The sequence below is a fragment of the Haliotis rufescens genome, unplaced genomic scaffold, assembly GCF_023055435.1.
Source record: "Haliotis rufescens isolate VD_foot unplaced genomic scaffold, xgHalRufe1.0.p SCAF_60, whole genome shotgun sequence".
NCBI classification, from domain to species: domain Eukaryota; kingdom Metazoa; phylum Mollusca; class Gastropoda; order Lepetellida; family Haliotidae; genus Haliotis; species Haliotis rufescens.
This window is the reverse complement of record NW_025964335.1, coordinates 1,433,908-1,451,383: the sequence shown is the minus strand read 5'-3', so window position 1 is coordinate 1,451,383 and position 17,476 is coordinate 1,433,908.

Here is a 17,476-nt window from a genome sequence, read left to right as displayed (position 1 = left end):
GGGTGTGGCGAATTGACCACATTTTCAGCTCCACGGCAAACAAGGGCGCGTTATGTTCTCGTTTTCGCCGCTAGCAATGAAATTACCTAGCGTACAGTATCTATCGTACATTGTTCGTCGGGTTCTGTAGGTAAACACTGCTTTGACCCCGTAGTTAGTGCAGGCGCCATACTGGATAGAAAATGTGTGTGTGTGTGTTGCACGTGGTCTAAGTAATTGGGACAGGGGGTAATCTATTTTCAACTGCCACCCCAAGCGTTTTAGCAATTCAGGTGCTACTTACACCTGTTCTGTTACTAAACAAAGACCTGCGTCGTCGAGTTCAAGTGAGCAGACGACATGTTAGCTGAGCAGACGACATGTTGCTGACTTCCCGCCATTGTGGAAAGCGCTTGTGGAGATGTGTGAATGGACAAGGACGGCATATGAGGAATCGGAGAGAATTACAGATCAATTAATGATGAAGAAATCTGCTGGTGGCATTATGGGTGGTTGTGTTCGGAAGCCGGGCTGAGGTCATGGTGACCTCGCCTTCCCCAGCGTGTAATAACAATGACCATTGTGGTTGCACGGGTGCGAGACGTCATTGTGTTCGGTGGGGGGCGCGCGCCTTGGCTGTACCGGACTTGTTGGAAAGACACCCAGGGTATGTGCATGGCGACTCCGTCATGTCACAGTTATGAAATGGGCAGTGGTTGTTTTTTACAACTTAGAGCAAATGTCGTTTTATCAAATGTCACTCGTGATCTGGGGAAGTGATAAAACGCGCGCGCGATGGTTATGACCAGAGATGTCTATACCCGTATTGGGCTATACACACAGTGCAACATATTAAAGTTATCGTGCAGCTATGTTACATGCGTCACCAAATCTGGTTCAAATTTCCTCCCATTACAACACGTAGTTTCTTCTTCTTCTTCATCATCATCATCATCATCATATATAAAAAGGGGCGGTCGGGTAGCCTAGTGGTTAAAGCGTTCTCTCGTCACGCCGAAGACCCGGGTTCGATTCCCGAACTGGGTACAATGTGTGAAGCCCAATAATTTCTGGTGTCCCCCGCCGTGATATTGCTGGAATATTGCTAAAAGCGGCGTAAAACCATACTCACTCACTCACTCATATATAAAATACCAGAAGATATCGGGTGGGTGGTCAGGCTCGCTGACTGATGCATGTCATCGAATCCCGATATCGTAGTTCGATCCTCATGATTTCAATCACTGTATTGTCTGGTCCAGACTCGATTACTTAAAGACCGTCGTCATATAACTGAGTGCGGCGTTAAACACCAAACAAAGTCGATTGTACAGGCAGGCACATTCTTTGAATGACACCACAAAATCCACCACAACTATCCCCGCCGCCTCCGTGGTCTTGTGGTAGAGCGTCCGCCCGAAGAGCGGAAGGTCCGGGGTTCGATCCCCGACCGCGTCATACCAAAAAGACGTTAAAAGATGGTACTTGTTGTTACCCTGTCTGGCGCTCGGCATTAAGGGGCTAAAACAAGGACTGGTGGGCTTGGAGTCAGTATCCTGTGTAAGTATCCTGTATTCATGTTAAACTGCGGCATGGTATCTCACTGAGCTAGCACTATAAATCGGCATCAGTCAGGACTAGTACAAGCAGCCACACAAACACACACACGTACAAGCACGTCGCTATATAAGTGCAATAATCTTGGACGCGACTTTAAACTCCATTTCACCTCACCTCACCTTGTGTTTATCGTACAAGGCGACTTAATGAATTGCATGGGCGGTCAGACTCTGGGACTTGGTTGTTTCGTGTTATCGTACCCCGATGGCATGGGACGTTGTTCGGAGTATCAATCACTGGATTGTCTGGGCGATGCCCATGAAGATCCGGGGTAGAATAGGTCTTCAGCAACCGATGCTTGCCGTAAAAGACGAATATGCTTGTCGTAAGAGGCGTCTAACGGGATCGGGTGGTCAGGCTCGCTGACTTGGTTGATGCATGTCATTGCATCCCAATTGCGTGGATCGATGCTCATGTTGTCAGTCACTGGATTGTCTGATCCAGACTCGATTACTCACAGACCGCCGTCATATTGCTGGAATATTACAGTGTTAATATACTGAACAACAAAAGTTCCCGTGACATTGAATAAGATTTAATGCAAAGTTATGTTTTTTACCAAATCTGAAACAATTTCGGTTTGCAACAGATAAAAGACTCCTGTAAGTGTTCAAATGGTTTAATTTGCCATACTGACTTCAGAAAATGCGTGATAAAAAACATGAACATGCCAAAATGTCAATTTACAAATCAATAGCGTGTGTGTCCACCTCTGGTTGCGATGCAAGCAACACATCTTCGTCTCATGGAATGGACCAGGCGTCGCACAAAGTCCTGTGGAATATCTGTCCATATCTGCTGGAGCATGTTTCGAAGTTCCCGGAGTGTCTGTGGAACACGTGGTTGACGTCGAAGGCGCCGATCCATCTCATCCCACATGTGCTCGATTGATGAGCGATCAGGGGAGCGAGCCGGCAAGGGGATGACATTCACGTTGTTTTGTTGAAGAGAACCCTGAACAAGTCGAGCAATATGAGGCCGGGCGTTGTCATGTTGAAAGGTAATGCCTGGGCCATGACGACGCAAAAACGGTAGAACAACAGGGCCAATAATCTCGTCGCGGTAGCGCTGTCCATTGAGATTTCCCTCTACCACTATCAAACGGGTCCTCTGTCTTGCTGCAATCCAACCCCATACCATAACGCTGCCGCCCCCGAACTGATCTTCTTCCGTGACACAATGATTGACATCGTTCACCTCGACGCCGGTACAGTCGAATCCGTCCATCGCTGTGGCTGAGGTGAAAACGAGACTCGTCAGTAAATAGAACACGTCCCTACTGCATGACCGTCCAGCGTAGACGCTATCTGCACCACTGTAGACGTGCTTGACGGTGGTTTCCTGTCAAAATGGGACGTCTGGCGACAATCCCTGCACATCTGAGGCGACGACGTACGGTTTGTGAAGATATTCGTCGAAGGCCAGGGATGATGCTTCTTGTAGTCACTGTTGCTGGCTGGAATCGATTTCGTAGGTGTGTTGTTCGAATCCAGTTGTCTTGTCGATTATTGGTTACGCGTGGCCCGCCACTCCGAGGATGGTCTCGGACTGCATTTGTCTAATGCCAACGTTGCCATTAACACCAAATGGTGTTTCTGTGGACGTTAAATTTTCTTGCAACATCACGTAGACTCGCAGACCTTCATTTTCGGACAGGCAGGGCATTTCGTAATGTTGAATAATTGCGTAATTTTGTTGTTTTTCTGAGGGGTTGTTGTCAGCACGATGCTAAGCAATGCATATGGAATCCCGTTAACGCACATGTTTTTATACCCATTCTTAGGTAGTGAAGTGCATGGGGCTTGCTTAAAAGTCAACTTTTGCATGTACAATACTTTTACAATATTGAAAACCATAGTTACTTGATTGAAAAATACACTAAAACATTCGTGTCACAGGAACTTTTGTTGTTGAGTATACAAACAAACAAACAAACAGACAAACAAAATACTCCATTCAAAATCATAGTACTCATGCTAATGATTTGTTTGTTTGTTGTTTAACTCCGCAGCGATATAATGGCGGTCTGTAAATAGTCGCCTCTTACGACAAGCTTAGTCGCCTTTTGCGGCAAGCATGGGTCGCTGAAGACCTATTCTACCCCGGATCTTCAAGGATCCTCATGTTTATGAATAGATATACTACTCAAAAGATGTTAAAGAACAGACGTTTTACATGACTTCAGTTGACCTGTCATGGCTAGTTGGTATTAAAAAACAGCCTTGAAGTTTGTGATCTTAAACTTGTTTTGAGTTGTAAGTGAACAGAACATTTACAGTTATATCACGGCGCGTCAGCTTAATGTTGGAGGAAAGCCCGAAGTGATGCAAGTCTCAGACGTTTCCCACTTCGGTGAAACCCACGAGCACGGGTATGGTGCTGACAAACCTAGAAACATAATCGGGGCGAACCGGGATTCGAACCCACAATCATAGGTTTCTGGCGTGCCCAAGGGACGCAACTCTGCACAGCGAATCGCGGCGCCTTTGGCGACTGAGCCATCCATGCCTCCTAATAACGAAGAAAATATTGTTAGTGGGACATGCATTATCACAAAAATGGTACTTGTAGTAAGGTGAAAGGTCATTATTAGACAATAACCAACTTTCGTCGATAACGGATCGTGTAATTAATGCTTAATTGAAAACATGTTTTTTGGTTTGGCAACACCGTACCTGTTAAGTTTTAAGTCACATCGGCAATATTTCAGCCATATCGTGACTATCAAAGGTCAAAGATTATAAATAATTTGAAACGCATAAAAAAACTGCCAACGATGGGCAGTAAAACTAGACCTATCACACAGAAATAGTATGGAATCATATAATGGACATTACAATACATGACAATATATACACCTCGTCATAAATATCGCATCACCCACTTAAAAACTGGATCTTCAACCTCATAAAATGGGTTGGGGGGGGGGGGGGGGAGTGCACGGGTGGCCCAGTCGTCTAAGGCGCCGCGATTCGCTATGCAGAGTTGCGTCCCTTGGGCACGCCAGAAACCTATGATTGTGGGTTCGAATCCCGGTTCGACCCATTTATGTTTCTATGTTTGTCAGCACTATACCCGTGCTCGTGGGTTTCACCGAAGTAGTAAACGTCTTAGACCTGCATCACTTCGGGCTTTCCTCCCACATTAAGCTGGCACGCCGTGATATAACTGGAATACTGTTAAAAGCGGCGTTAAACCCAACTCACTCACTCACTCACTCATAAAATGGTGCTTAGAAAAGCACATTAAACTGTTTATATGGCCTCATGTGAGCGCTCAGTCAGAAAATTGACAACACAAGACCGAATTTGATCACTAATTGAGGGTTTAATTGTAGCAAACTAAAGTTCACTAAACTCACCGTGAAATAAGGTGAAATAAGTATGGCTGCCGGAGTCGTTACAACAGACACACAACACAGTTCACATTTCATTAATGTCGAACACACTAGTAAGGTCCACAATGACTGGCTAACTCAGTATCTGGTGTAACCGCCTCGCACATGGATAACATGTTCTACACGCCGTCTCATGTTGGTCACCAGACGTCTGAATCTCTGTTGTGGGATCTGCTGCCACTCATCATGCAATGCATGGGTCAATTCCTGAAGGTTCTGAACTGGAGGATCCCTTCCACTCACCCTACGTCCCAAAATGTCCCACAAATGCTCAATAGGATTAATGTCTGGACTTCTGGCAGGCCAGGGTAGTGTCTCAATGGCGTTGTGTTGGAGATGCTGACCAACAGCTCGAGCACGATGTGGTCCGGCATTATCGTCCATGAAGACTGGACGTGTGGCGAGAGCATGGTTATCGAAATGAGGCACAGCAGCACCGTCCAGGATCAAGTTCTGGTACCTCTGCCCATTTAGTGTTCGGGGAACTGTGGTGGGGTCAAGTTTACAATCGTAGGAACAACACCCCCACACCATGACGGATCCACCCCCAAATGGAACATCAGCTTGAATGTTCCTCTGATCATATGCTGTGCCTCTCTGCCTCCAAACTCGTGCCCTCCCGTCTGTATGATGCAGCAAAAATCCGCTTTCATCGGACCAGTGGATCCTTCTCCATGTCCTCAGGTTCCAGCGAGCGCGTGCTTGGCACCAGGCTAGACCGGCATGGCGGTGCTGATTTGTGAGGAGTTGACGTCTGATTGGTCGTCTTGCTCTCAATCCACCAGAATTTAGGCGTCGTCTGATGGTGCTGATGGACACTCTGTTGTATGGATGCCATCCATTGCGCAGCTGTGTACAAGTAGACTTTGGGCTTCGTCTGGCTTGGCGTACGAGAGCACGATCTTCCCTGTCATTGTTTTTTCTGGGACGTCCAGACCTCGGTGCATCCTTCACTTCACCGGAAGCAGTATGCTTACGCATAGCCTGCTGATGACAGTGTGATTAATGTTCAGTTGTGCTTCAATAGCACGACATGACATACCAGTCTGGTGCATACCAATAATTTGCCATCTTTGGTTCAGAGGCACTGGACGCTTGGGCATTTCACTGGTTGGTCAAAATAAAGCTTAATTTATGCCTAAAACCACATTTTAGCTGTGTCTGCCAACATAACATACGCCAAAAGAGGCTATGTGCATACTGCATGATTAGCAAACCGACCCCCGGTCCAAGCATGCTCAACGCAAGCATGCACGTGCAGCACGGAAAAGGGTGTGTTTGTGATATTATGTTCACAGATGGTGTAGTATATGAAATATGTACTTGTAAATTTAGTTTTAAAAAAACGAAAATTATATTTTCTAGTTTTACTTTAAAATATGTGGTGCGATATTTATGACGAGGTGTATATTATAAAAAAACAGGCTATGAGTGAGTGAGTTGGGTTTAACGCCGCGTTTAACAGTATTCCAGTTATATCACGGCGTGTCAGCTTAATGTAGGAGGAAAGCCCGAAGTGATGCAGGTCTCAGACGTTTACCACTTCGGTGAAACCCACGAGCACGGGTATGGTGCTGACAAACCTAGAAACATAATCGGGGCGAACCGGGATTCGAACCCACAATCATAGGTTTCTGGCGTGCCCAAGGGACGCAACTCTGCACAGCGAATCGCGGCGCCTTAGACGACTGGGCCACCCGTGCCCCCAACAGGCTATGATCTCCAGCAGCTGAAGGTAGATCACCATACCGGGGACAATGGGGACTTACAGTACTTTTGCTACCTGCATGGACCCCAGACAGATTTACATAATCCCTTCAGGTGTTGGCGATTATTAACACATTTAGCCTTATTAAAACAACATATATTCTACGGTTAAAGAATGCGGTAAGAATAAATCAACTTTGAATGACTTGGTCTCTCATACCCTCTCCAGGGGACAATTATTTTACACTACTTCAACCCCCTTCAAGGATACAGCCACTAACAATCTCAGTTATCACATTTATTCTGCCAATTTTTAAAAACACTAGATTATATACACAACATATTAATCAAAATTTATGGAACAATTCTATTTCTTTTAAAAACACCTATAACTAAATGAGAACTGATATTAAGCAGGACATGCTTGACCGTGATTCTTTCATAATATCAGTCAACCTTAGTTTTGGAATCGTAAGGATACAACAGGAATTTGACAGCGTATTTCCTTCTCAGATTTTAAAGTCTTAAAGATAATCTTGGACTGGCAGTCACCTTTTATTCAAACAACAAATGCTAAACACATGAACATTTTAGATGTATGCTTGATGTCGGTATTTTGATAGCTTAATTTAAATGCAGCAATATTTTTTAACTGACATTGTCGACATAATATTCCATAGAACGAAAGACAGAATTCTGCCTGAGGAAAACACATGCATGCTATTTAACAGGAGGACAAAGGAAAGTATAAACTTTCTAAAAGATGAAACAAACAAGAAATGGTTATGCGATAGTGTTGTATATGAAAAGGTATCTTATCATCCAAAACTGGTTCCCTCATGAGATATCGCTTGGGTGAGATCAAGCGATATCTACATTGTAGATATCGCTGTTATAAATCACTGATTTTCTATCCTGCATATTTCGATTTAAGAACCCAGATCCCATGCCAGTCTCACTCCGTGTAGATCCGGGGTAGAATAGGTCTTCAGGATCCCATGCCTGTCTCACTCCGTGAAGATCCGAGGTAGAATAGGTCTTCAGGATCCCATGCCTGTCTCACTCCGTGAAGATCCGGGGTAGAATAGGTCTTCAGGATCCCATGCCTGTCTCACTCCGTGAAGATCCGGGTAGAATAGGTCTTCAGCAACCCATGCTTGTCTCACTCCATGAAGATCCGGGTTAGAATAGGTCTTCAGCATCCCATGCCTGTCCCACTCCGTGAAGATCCGAGGTAGAATAGGTCTTCAGGATCCCATGCCTGTCTCACTCCGTGAAGATCCGGGGTAGAATAGGTCTTCAGGATCCCATGCCTGTCTCACTCCGTGAAGATCCGGGGTAGAATAGGTCTTCAGCATCCCATGCCTGTCCCACTCCGTGAAGATCCGGGGTAGAATAGGTCTTCAGGATCCCATGCCTGTCTCACTCCGTGAAGATCCGGGATAGAATAGGTCTTCAGCATCTCATGCCTGTCTCACTCCGTGAAGATCCGGGGTAGAATAGGTCTTCAGGATCCCATGCTTGTCTCACTCCCTGAAGATCCGGGATAGAATAGGTCTTCAGCATCTCATGCCTGTCTCACTCCGTGAAGATCCGGGGTAGAATAGGTCTTCAGCAACCCATGCTTGTCTCACTCCGTGAAGATCCGGGTAAGAATAGGTCTTCAGGATCCCATGCCTGTCTCACTCCCTGAAGATCCGGGTTAGAATAGGTCTTCAGCAACCCATGCTTGTCTCACTCCGTGAAGATCCGGGGTAGAATAGGTCTTCAGGATCCCAAGCCTGTCTCACTCCGTGAAGATCCGGGTTAGAATAGGTCTTACGTATAAGAGGCGGGAATGTTAGGCGGAAAGCCACGGGTGGTCCAGTCGTCAAAGGCGCTGCGATTCGCTGTACAGAAACCTATGATTGTGGGTTCGAATTCCGGTTCGCCTCGATTATGTTTCTAGGTTTGTCAGCACCATACCCGTGCTCATGGGTTTCACCGAAGTGGTAAACGTCTGAGACCTGCATCACTTCGGGCTTTCCTCCAACATCAAGCTGACGCGCCGCGATATAACTGGAATACTGTTAAAAGCGGCGTTAAACCCAACTCATTCACGGCAGTTTATATAGTTGACTATTCAGTGAGCTTTATCGATGTTCCACATGGTTACAATGTGTGAAGCCCATTTCTGTTGTCGCCCCGTCGTGATATCGCTGGAATATTGCTAAAAGCGGCGTAAAACCATACTCACTCACTCACCCACGGAAGTGTTCATATCTTTAAAAAAACATTGAAAAAAACAGTAATGCCCGGGTTTGATTCTCCACATGAGTACAATGCGTGAAGACCATTTGTGGTGTTCCACGCCGTGATATCGCTGGAATATTAAAAGCGGCGTAAAACCATACTCACTCACTCACTCACTCACTCATTCACTATGCCTGCCTATCATGCCATACAGGTATTGTAACATGTGAACAAAGAAATGTGGTATTTTTTCTTTGATAGCGACTATCAAGCACTGCATGTATGTGGACCCGTGAAGATCTGGGGTAGAATAGGTCTCCAGCAACCCATGCTTGCCGTAAAAGGCGACTCTGCTTGTCGTAAGAGGCGACTAGCGGGATCGGGTGGTTAGGCTCGCTGTCTTGGTTGATGCATGTCATCGTATCCCAATTGCGTGGATCGATGCTCATGACGTCAATCACTAGGTTGTCTGGTCCGGACTCAATTATTTACAGACCGCCATCATATAGCTGGAATATTGCTGAGTGCGGCGTTAAACAACAAAACAAACAAACAAAAAAGCATATATGTGAGGTTAACTGCTTTCCTTTCGTAAACGAAATCCGAATAATATGAAACAATGTTTAAAAGAAGATTAATAGTTAGTAATTTTCCTCAAAACAATATATGAAGAATTCTTTTGTAAGCGTTACTTAGCTCACCTGGTCACACTTCACATGGCATTTGGGTTTGCAATATAAGATGTTGATGCATGATAAGGTCAGCTTCAATGCCGAGACGAATTAGTTTGCGCACGATGGTGCAAATATCATTTTATTCCCATGTAGTCCATAAAATTCCAAGCACAAAACTGATTCAATAAAATGTACGAAAATAATCGCAATTCCAAATTGAATCGTATACTGGTTATTCAAAGCCATGCGTGCAAATATTTCAGATGAAAGCGACCTTTCACGTTTGTGAGTCATTGAGTTCGATCTTGTTGTTCTATTTATATGCAAGCCGTGAAGAAATGGTCGATACAGCCTTTATAGGGCGAGAGTCTTACCGATAAACAGTCCCACTGTGACTAAGCCACTAAGAGTTCTCTCCCTTTAGCTACACTGCTGTACACAATAGACTGCACATCCGTTCATAGACTGACATCTAGTCTCTGAAATGAAACTATTTTACAGAAAAAACGTTATATTATCTAATACAAAATAATAAAAAGGAGCCCAGAGACTCTCTTCATTTTCAGAAATTGCAGTAATCTAGACTTGCCAACAATTACAGACGCGTGAAGATCCGGGGTAGAATAGGTCTTCTGCAACCAGTGCTTAGCGTAAAAGGCGACTATGCTTGTCGTAAGAGGCGACTAACGGGACCGGGTTGTCAGGCTCGCTACTTGGTTGATGCATGTCATCGTATCCCAATTGCGTGGATCGATGCTCATGATGTCAATCACTGTATTTTCTGCTCCAGACTCTATTGTTTACAGACCGTCGTCATATAGCTGGAATATTGCTGAGTGCGGCGTTAAACAACAAATAAACAAACCAACTATTATAGACTTGCATGAGCTGTATTGGATATATTTGTTTCAGGATTTGTATGGCAGACTAAATCGTTCATTAATCATGTATTGTAATTGGCGCCGCTGATCTCTTAATATGACGCGGGCCGGCCAGTCTTCGATTTATCCCCTTAATGCCGAGCGCGAGACAGGGTAACAACAAGTACAATATTTTAACGTCTTTTGGTATGACACGGCTAGGGGTCGAACCACTGGCCTTCCGTTCTACAGGCAGACGCTCTATCCACTAAACCACGAAGGCTGTCTCCTCACCAGGTACCCTCCATGTAAATTGGTGTTGTATTAAGTGTAATCTTCAGCCATCAAGTAAACAAAGGTTTGTCGTTAGAGGAAACAAGCCAATCTCATTAAAATCAAATCTTAGTTCTCGCTACCGCTAAACAAAGCTTTGTTTAGCGGTAGCGAGAACTTAGATCTGATTTTAATGAGATTGGAAACACCAAAATAAACAATGAAGATGCAACACTTCATAGACACGTCCATGTGTATGTTTATAAACATACGTGTTTATGAAAATGCAGGTGCGCTTAAAATTAAATCCATGTTAAGACGTTTATGAATAAACACAAAAACATGTTTACAGACTTTAACCACCTTATAAACACTTCGACGAGTCATTATTGACATGAAGACATTCAGGATATATTCTCTGCATCAAAATTTGTCCCCTTTTGGTCCTGTTGAATAAACAAAAATAAAACTTGAAATTTCCAACTTATAGTTATTTATCAAGAAACATCTAAACTTAAGAAATAGTTGGGTAAATTATGCCAACACAAAGAAACACAAATTTACATATTTTAAATATACCGGAGCAACAGAAGAAATTTATTGTCATTGGTGGAACCATTATAGTTACCAATATTCAGAAATAAATACAATATTTCTGTCAGTGTATATTTGAAAAACTCATACTTTCCCTGCCTAGAGAAAAACTCACTTGTAATACCACCACGTTTTCTCTCTGTCCCAATTAACCAAAATGATTAATTTCAATATTATTTATTTCTTGAACATGTTCTTTGCACTTATTGAAAATCATGTTTGCAATGTGTGTTTATCTGATTTTTTTAAAAGAATTTCCTCTGGCAACACCAAGGACAAAACAGTTACACCAAAGACCTAATTGGACCTAATACAATGCTGATTGTGCCCCGTGAAGACACGGGTTAGAATAGGACTTCTGCAACCCATGCTTGTGGTTAGAGACGACTAACGGGATCGCTGACAAACGGGATCGCTGACTTGGTTGATGCATGTCATTGTATCTTGATTATTTACAGGTCAGGTTAGGTGAAATGGGGTTTAACGTCGCGTCCAAGATTATTGCACTTATATAGCGACGTGCATGTACGTGTGTGTGTTTGTGTGGCTGCTTGTACTAGTCCGGACTGATGCCGATTTATAGTGCTAGCTCACTGAGATACCATGCCGCAGTTTAACATGAATACCCCACTCAGACACAGTATACTGACCAGTCCTTGTTTTAGCCCCTTAATGCCGAGCGCCAGACAGGGTAACAACAAGTACCATCTTTTAACGTCTTTTGGTATGACGCGGCCGGGGATCGAACCCCGGACCTTGCTCTCAGGGCGGACACTCTACCATTAGACCACGGAGGCGGTCTCAGTCAATAGGAAATGATGCACTATGATTGGTGTAGCATAATTACAATGACACAAGACAGCTGGGGGTGCAGCTGGGACTTTTTCGAAATCAATAAATTGTTCCAGAAAAGTATTGTCTGCCACAAAAATACCTTGTTGGAGGGCAGTGCCTTAAACTCTGCAGAGTTAACTGAGAGCCTTAAGGGCCAGCACGTTTTAAAAACTGTGGGACTAGTGGAAAAACTGGCTCAAGCAATTTAGCTGAAGCAGGGAGACATGCTCTTGCAATATATATCACAAAACACAACCAGTCAACCAGAAGCTTTTACTGCTATCAAACCGAGTTCCAGGAGACTCTGTGGTGATAGATGATGCCTACATTTAACAGGAAATTATCAGCTTGTAAAACATCTTTGCGACTCCATGTTATTTGAAGGACTAATCCTACTGATTATAAATATGAAAGTTATGTTCATCACATTACTTAAATAATACTTCATAAATAATTACTTAAACAAACTGCAAGGGCTTGCTGAAATTTAAAATTATAAGCCCGAGAACAAATCTGTCGGCCTCGGGCCTACGGGCCGATGTCTATTTCGAACACTGTTGGGGGTTGTTTTATAGGCTCATGGTTTTTAAAAAAAACATACCTGGTTTTGCTGCTGTAGCTGAAACATATCTCCACTTCCAGTATAACAATGGTCGGCTCCTTATGTAAACACGGATACTTACGTAATTTGTGCAGGCACACCAAGGACTCTATGGCGAAAGCCACTCCTGACAGGCGCGTCCTAATAGTTGTAAACACGCCATCTTCCCGAGGCAAGGGAGATAATTGCTTATAACACCACCACCACCAGTTTCAACTGGAATTTTATAGTCAGTTAGGGACCGACTATTTTATAATCGGGGCGGAGGGGAGGGGGGATTTTGTATTTTTTTTAACTATGAGCCTGTTGTTTTTTTAAAGCATAAATTTGTTTTTCAGGAATTTTCGGGGACAATTCTTTTTGGGATAAAATCCCAACACACAAACAAACATAATCAGGTCGATCCGGGATTTGAACCCACTGTCATTGTTTTCTGGCATGACAAAGGGACGCAACTCTGCACGGCAAATTCCAGCGGCCAAGACAACTGGGCCAGCCATGCTCATGCAAAGATTAGGGGATATCCTTCCACTGTCAAAACCTTATTAAATAGTTCATTGTCACGATAACCAGACACTATTATGTGATGCAATTATGCTGGATAAAAGCTTTGTTCTTAAATAAACTATTAATTGTGTGACATCATAGAAGTGCTTTGGGCAGAGCTATGACAGTTTGATGTAACAGAACAAAGGTGTAGTGTGTTTCATGTTTCTTCCCTGTCTGTTCTATATTTGGTTGGCATTAATTCATTTTTGTCTCATTCGACAGTTTCAACCAATCAGAGCTATGACAGCACATTTGTCCACAACAGTGAGGTGAGGTGAGGTGAAATGGGGTTTAACGTCGCGTCCAAGATTATTGCACTTATATAGCGACGTGCATGTACGTGTGTGTGTTTGTGTGGCTGCGTGTACTAGTCCGGACTGATGCCGATTTATAGTGCTAGCTCACTGAGATACCATGCCGCAGTTTAACATGAATACCCCACTCAGACACAGTATACTGACTCCGAGCCGACCAGTCCTTGTTTTAGCCCCTTAATGCCGAGCGCCAGACAGGGTAACAACAAGTACCATCTTTTAACGTCTTTTGGTATGTCCACAACAGTGACGTGTGTCGCTCATAACACGTCCAAGCTGATGTGTGTCACTGATTACTACAGGTGTAACACGTCCAAGCTGATGTGTCACTGATTACTACAGGTGTAACGCATCCAAGCTGATGTGTGTCACTGATTACTACAGGTGTAACACGTCCAAGCTGATGTGTGTCACTGATTACTACAGGTGTAACGCATCCAAGCTGATGTGTGTCACTGATTACTACAGGTGTAACACGTCCAAGCTGGTGTGTGTCACTGATTACTACAGGTGTAACACGTCCAAGCTGATGTGTGTCACTGATTACTACAGGTGTAACGCATCCAAGCTGATGTGTGTCACTGATTACTACAGGTGTAACACGTCCAAGCTGATGTGTGTCACTGATTACTACAGGTGTAACGCATCCAAGCTGATGTGTATACTACGTCCAAGCTGATGTGTGTCACTGATTACTACAGGTGTAACGCATCCAAGCTGATGTGTGTCACTGATTACTACAGGTGTAACACATCCAAGCTGATGTGTGTCACTGATTACTACAGGTGTAACGCATCCAAGCTGATGTGTGTCACTGATTACTACAGGTGTAACGCATCCAAGCTGATGTGTGTCACTGATTACTACAGGTGTAACACGTCCAAGCTGATGTGTGTCACTGATTACTACAGGTGTAACACGTCCAAGCTGATGTGTGTCACTGATTACTACAGGTGTAACGCATCCAAGCTGATGTGTGTCACTGATTACTACAGGTGTAACACGTCCAAGCTGATGTGTGTCACTGATTACTTAAGGTGTAACACGTCCAGGCTGATGTCACTGATTACTACAGGTGTAACGCATCCAAGCTGATGTGTATTGACATTGAGACTTTTCTGAATGATGTCCATTCATCTATGTGAGGTGAGGTGAAATGGGTTTTAACGTCGCGTCCAAGATTACATGTATTGCACTTGTATAGCGATGTACATGTACGTGTGTGTGTTTGTGTGGCTGCTTGTACTAGTCTGGACTGATGCCGATTTATAGTGCTAGCTCACTGAGATACCATGCCACAGTTTAACATGAATACCTCACTCAGACACAGTATACTGACTCCGAGCCGACCAGTCCTTGTTTTAGCCCCTTTATGCCGAGCGCCAAACAGGGTTACAACAAGTACCATCTTTTAACGTCTTTTGCTATGACGCGGGCGGGGATCGAACCCCGGACCTTCCGCTCTCCTGGCGGACACTCTACCACTAGACCACGGAGGTGGTCTTCATCTATGTGACGGCGGTCTATAATCAAGTCTGGACCAGACAATCCAATGATTGACATCATGAGCATCGATCCACACCGTTGGGATAAATTGACATGCATCAGCGAGTCTGACATCCCGTTAGTCACCTCTTAAACAAGCATAGTCGCCTTTTACGGCAAGCATGGTTGCTGAATACCTATTCTACCCCCAGATTGAACAGTATTCCAGTTGGTATATATATTCCAGCTTAATGTAGGAGAAGCGCTCAAGGTAGTCCAGGTTTCAGACGATTACCACTTTGGTGAAACTCATGAGCACTGGTGTAGAGATGACAAACCCAGAAACATAATCGGGTGAATCGGGATCTGAACGATCATAGGTTTGGAGTGTGCCCAAGGGACACAACTCTGCACAGCGAATTGAGGCGCCCCAGATGACTGGGCTATCGATGACCCCGTGGAGGTGAAGATACAACCTTGAACAAAAATTGAACATTTTATTTATCTTAAGTCGGTAGTCGAACTGATCTTTAATCAAACTGTTCAAAAGTTATCTCTATAAGGTATAGTTGGTCGGTTTAAGAAGAAAAATTCTGTTTCTTTGAACGTCAAGGCATCACTTCTGTTAGAAAATGGCGAATCCACCAACCAAGAAATAAGAAACAAACACTGGGATTTGAACCCACGATTAAAAGTTTCTGGTGTGCACAGGGCATGCAACTCTGTACAGTGAGTTGTGGCGCCTTAGATAACTGGCCACCTCCTCTCTCATGCAGAAACAATTCAAAAACAAAATGGCGATGTTTATAATGTTTTATTTACAAGACATTTGATTGGATGGTTCTTTGTACAAAAACATGACAGTGACAAACAAATGCTTGATCAATGACTCCAAACAAACTCCAGCATTCCAGAACGTTAAACTTGAACAGATCTCGTGCAGACAGGTCACACATGTTGCTATGGGACGTTTCTCAAACATCGAACTGAAAGAAGCTGATGTGGTTCTGATTCCACTACTCTCCATATCACAGCTCGAATACATTTCTTTGGACATGTTGAAACTTCATTTTACAAATTCTGTTGAAATACTTGACCAGGGCCCACTTGCACAAAGGGATCTTAGCACTACGACTATTGTAAGCCTATGTTAAAGTATGGAAGTTTCGATCATCTTAGCGCTAAGATCGCTTTTTGCAAGTGGGCCCAGGTCACTTGTTCAAGCCACAGATGATGCAAGGTCACATTTCATTAGATGGTTTATGGATTTTAGCTTGGGTTGGCCGAAATTAAAACAAATCGGTGCAGCTCAATGATTTTATATATAATAAATATAACAAATACTGATACTTTTGAAATAGTAGTGAGTGAGTGAGTGAGTATGGTTTAACGCTGCTTTTAGCAATATTCCAGCAATATCACGGTGGGGGACACCAGAAATGGGCTGCACAAATTGCACCCATGTCGGGAATCGAACCCGGGTCTTCCACGTGATGAGTGAATGCTTTAACCACCAGGCTACCCGACCACCCTTTGAAATAGTAAAATGTATACTACTCAAAACAAGTATAAGAACACCCACAATTGAGTGAGTGAGTGAGTGTTGTTTATGCCGCTTTTAGCAATATTCTAGCAATATCACAACGGGGGACACCAGAAATGGGCTTACACATTGTACATTGTACATTGTGAGGAATCGAACCAGGATCTTCGGCGCAAATGCTGGACACCTCGTCTACCCCGCAATGTGTTTCAATACCCACCAGACATCACAGATTAACTGTTGTCATAGGAAAACTTCAGATGTTCTTAAAGGTGAGGTGTAATTAACGTCGCGTCCAAGATTATTGCACTTATATTGCGACGTCGGATGATCTTAAACATCTTTTAAGTAGTATATATGTATTTACTGAATCATTGTTCTCTTAACATGAGGATTGCAGTGGAATGAGAGGCTACATACTATGCTTCCTTAAGTTATTAAAAACAACCGTAATAGTTTCCTTAATTTTGTAATGATTTATGTAGCATCTTTTTGTTTTTACTTTCCATCAAAGATTGTGCCACTAGGATTTAATTTTTTTAATAGATATTTTATTCTGACTTCTGAGTGTGATTTTTGGATCTGGTTGGTGGAATCTGTAAACCAAAACATAAAAGCGTCTCCTTGGATACGAGAGTAGGAGAGCTACAGAACCTTAAGAAAAGGACTCAGAATATTGTACTACTTATGTCCGAACAGTATGTTTAATGCTTTTCAACAAAGTTGAAAATATATAACCCAACACATCAAAAGAAAACAACAGTCTAAAGAATATTATCCAAAATTATATACATCAAAAGAAATTTGGATTTAC